This window comes from Corvus brachyrhynchos, unplaced genomic scaffold, assembly GCF_000691975.1.
Source record: "Corvus brachyrhynchos isolate BGI_N302 unplaced genomic scaffold, ASM69197v1 scaffold467, whole genome shotgun sequence".
Taxonomy (NCBI): domain Eukaryota; kingdom Metazoa; phylum Chordata; class Aves; order Passeriformes; family Corvidae; genus Corvus; species Corvus brachyrhynchos.
Window position 1 is genome coordinate 1101949 of NW_008239309.1, and position 4481 is coordinate 1106429.

Below are 4481 nucleotides of genomic sequence, written 5' to 3' on the forward strand. Positions count from 1 at the left end.
GGAAAGACATAAATGAGGTCAGAACTGAGCTGGAGAGAAACACACAGCATATAATCAGTACCCTTAGTAATAAAAGAGTTGTAACATTAATACAGTTTTCATCATTACACAGAATTTTATTTGTAAGCCTTCCTTTTACGGATGAAAAGGAATCAACTGAGTAAACCCAGTTAAAAGTCTATATGGCTGTAACTTGTATTCAGCTTTTTCTACCAAGTTTATCTGTCCTTATTTGCACAAACTACCTACTCTGTTCTTGTCTTGATCCTTTTGGTGTGGTATGGAGAGAAACACTTGCACCCAAACACTAGAATGTTATTTCACAAGGATCTTAATTTGTTATCTTTCCAATTTTCTCCCACAAATGCAGAGAATCAGGTACTTGTTTTCCAGCATTGCACAATGAAGACTTTTGTGATGATCCATGTACAGCTTAAAAAACCAAAACAACATGACTACAGTTGAGTTTTATCCCTAGTCAGTATTCTGTAGCACTTGAGCCCTCAGGAGCTGCATCTCAGTAGCTGGCTTTTCTACATCTGTGTTTCTTCAAAGCAGTTTTACCATAAAAACAAGCTACTTGACAAAGAATGTCTTCCTTATGCATAGTGATGAGAAAGATCTGTAATGGATATGCTGCAATACTTTTCACTGTAATCTTAGCCTAACCAACCTTCATCAGGAAGGTTAAATTTTCATAAAGGACTCTGCAGAAAGAAGGGAAGCTTGGACAGCATGGTCATGCCAGAAGCACACAAACTGAGAACTGGGGTTCTTTGAGCCTTGATCATTCATGCAGAGCTGAAGAGACATTTCATGCTTGCTCTGGTCCCTCCTCACATGTATGTGCAATGAAAATCTATTACAAAGGAGCTTTTTGGGGTTTTACACACCATGTCACTTAACTGGTGGCAATTCATAATGACGCCTGCCCACATTTGGCATTCCCCTAACACATGTGACTTTCACCAGTCCTGTTCACAGAGGTAGGAGTTCAAGGCAAGACAAGCTTGCTGGCACCATGAAAAGCCTAGGCTCTCTGGCTGCTCCCTGGCATGGGGTGTGTGGAGCAGTGTGGGGTGATTATGCAACGGGCGTGTGGAAACACATCATATCACAGCCTCTGCCTTCAGCATCTTCTCCTCTTTGATACTCACCCAGCTGGGGAGAGCAAACAGGCTTTGGGGCTGCAGCTTCCAGCATAATGTTATTCTTGCTGCCAAGACTTCAGGGTCCATGGCAGGGGCAAGGTATTTATAAACAAGCTTAGTCATAGTGGGATGACACAGAATGTTACAAAAGTTAGTCTCCAGTTGTCTTTCTTTTACTGTTTTATACTGGATTAAGTTTCAGTCTGAAAATCCAGAGTAAGTCTTGACTGCAGATGAGTTATTTGCAATATGTAGCACAGCAGGATTTGACTCCCTAACTTAGTTGAACAGCCCTGATTTTTTAAAGATGAGGTCTGCATTTATTTCTTTCTGACAGTCATATTGGAAAAAGATTACAATTTTCAGCCCACAGAGGAAAGCAAAAATATGTCTGCCTGTCTTCATGAAAACTGGATACATTTGGTTTGTTTATTTATTAAAAGAGACCTACTAGCAGAAGTTTCTCAGGTTCTAAACACTTACATTTTGGGGTAATTTTACCCACATTAATATTCCTTTTAAGTCCTGTGAGTCTATTCACATTACCAAAGTTATGTGCATAAGAATACCAGAGAGTAAACACTTATTTGAAAGATCTGATTCCAAAGTTTATGAAGTACATAATTGGAGAAGCCTAATTACAAATTTGAAAATACACAGAAAATTAAGAGAAACACCTTACATGCAGTTATTTTCCATCATCAAAACTAAACAGTAATTGCTCCACCAATTAAAACAGTAGCTGTTTCCAAACCATTTCTCATTAACTGTTACAAATATAAGCAGCAGAGCTGAGCAGTGGAAACTGTCAGCATTCTGGGAAAATAAATCAGATTCTGTCACTATCAAAATAAATTATTTATCACTAGTTTAGCTGCTTTTTTATTCTTTTGGGGTTTTTTGTCTAAATATTTTGCATCGGGAAAACCTGAACAGCAGGAGAGCACCCTGGAGGTGAAAGTTCAGCTGCTGCTGGGGTGGCAAGTGGCTTCAGGCTGGAAAGGTTGTGCTTAATCCAACTGAGGAGAGAAGGGGCTGGTTTTGGATGCACTTCAGGTGGCACTCAACACAGACTCTGCCTAATAAAAGCACAATGTGTCCCCAAGGCCAACACACTCAGCTTGCCATCGGGGAGGGTGGCTGCTGTCTCTCCACCTGGTGCCATGCTGGAAGCAGCTGAGCCAGGAGACGAGCTGGTATCACAGGCGGCAGTGTGATGTGCCCCGAGAGCAGATGCATGTGAAGTGTGGAGGAAGTGCTAGAAATGGTAACAACAGTTTCAGGTGAAGGGAGAGTGGGAAAAGTGGACTGAACTGCCAGTCAGCCTTGGTTCTTGTAATGTAGAACAGTGACAGCAGCCAAGAAGCACCTCCTGAGTGCTCTGGTACAGCATGGGGAAACGAGTTACCCTTATCACCAAGCAGGAGAAAGGTGGGAGGAATTTAAATGTTCTCCCAAAACAGGGAGGAAATTTCTGAAACCAGACTTGAAAACATCAGCTGCTGTCTACTAAAGAACTCTGAGATTTGAGGATGCTCAATAAAAATAAAAAATGAAAACAAACTGACTATTTGTGCAGACAGCAAGGCAAAGGGGCTGCTGCCAGAAAGTGCCATGCAAGAAGCTCTCCCATGCTCCCCTGGCAGCTGGGGCACCCACGGGAGCTCCCCAGTCCCTCTCCAGGCCCGTTCTCTGCTGCACTGAAGCAGATGTCAGAATTCACTACGGATCAAGACTCAGGTAAGTATGGACCATTGGCCTTTCATGAGCCCCCTTCAATGTGATTGTAGTTCACCTGTCGACATCAGCCATAAAATGAGTTCTGTGTTATTCCCTTTGTTTAAATTCAGCACGCACTTACATTTTTTTCTGCTCCCCTCCAAAGGCTGCTCCCTCTGGAGGCTGTGTTTGGCTCAACAGCGCGCCCACCAGACTAGCACTCACATCAGCAGCACCCAGCAAAAGCCGGGTATGGCCCCTGCCCACACCACACCTGCCCGGGCTGGGCTCTGCCTGCTGCCTTGCTCCCACACCCTCGCACAGAAAGGACAAACAAAAGGACTGTACTTGGCCGTAGCCATCCACTTGCTCATTTACACTGTTATTCTTTCACAGTTAAGTAAGTGCAGAAAATACTCCCTGAGTATTTCCAAAACTTTAACAGAACTGAGCTGTAGCTCAGGTCCTTCCACAGACTACTCTGACACAGCTTTCTGCTTCCTCCCACTTCTGCACCAGCCAAGAGCTGTCAGCATCTCTCTGCACCCTGGACCCCAGAATTTATGTGCAAACTGAAACCCCCTTTACCTGTTTCTCACTTATATAAAATATATTTCTCCTGCCATATTCCAGGTAACTTCTTCCTTAAGAGCAAGCCAGATCTGCAGCTGCATAATGGATACCCTGGGCAACAGGGAACAACAGACCAGAGAAATCCATTTTCAATGTTGGGCTGGTCAAACACCCAAGGCAAAAGGGGTGTGCTTCAGGCTGGTGACCAAATGTAATCTGTGACAGCACTTCAGCCTTTTGGGGACATGTAGCCTGTTCAGCCCAGCAGTGCCACACCTCAGCACAAAATACCCTTAAAGTACAGCTTTTACTCCTTTTTATCTCAGCTAAGACCATTTCATTAAATAAAGAAACCCCAGGCATTACCTGCAGTCTTCCCCACCAATTTTTGCAAAAGGAGTTGGAGGCTATTTCTAACAAATTCTTGATCCAATCACAAATTGTCTTATTCAAACAGATACTGTCAAAGTCAACACTAAAATTAGAATTTTTTCCCCATTTTCCTTGAGTTTAGGTCTGGTACCATGAGGACAAGCATCAGGAAACTGCAGAGAGGCACTCTACTCTTCCCATACCTTTTTAGACCACCTCAATATACCAACAATGGCAGGCCTGTCATATGTGGGATCAGTTCTCAAGGGAGTTTATAAGAGGACCTCAGTTTTCCAAGCAGGGTCGGGGTCCACACTCTGAGAAACGACAGCTCCTGGCTAAAAGCATGGTACTGTTGTAGGGGAAAAAAAAAAGTAGCATTCTGCATCCTTACTACCCTACCTTTTCCACAGCACTAAGAGACAAGATTAGTAGTATCTCACAAACTGCTGAGAAGGTGAAGGACAAAGGAATGGTATTTGCAGGAATCTGAAATCAATACATATCAAAACAAACAAAGCCCATGTACCTGGGGGTGCAGGGGATACAAAAGCCAAGTAAACAACTCATTAGTCACACTGATTCTCACCTCTTGTCTGTTGTCATAGAATGTAAGCACTTCCACATCAAATAAATGCCAGATTTTCTCCTTCCCCTCCCCCCCCC

General features: G+C 43.4%; 1 protein-coding gene across 1 annotated transcript in view; it reads right to left on the reverse strand.

Annotated features, from left to right (window-relative positions):
- Positions 1-4481, reverse strand: part of ARHGEF28 (Rho guanine nucleotide exchange factor 28) — a 113022-nt gene that overhangs the window by 1314 nt on the left and 107227 nt on the right. The gene's annotated exons all lie outside the window — the stretch shown is intronic.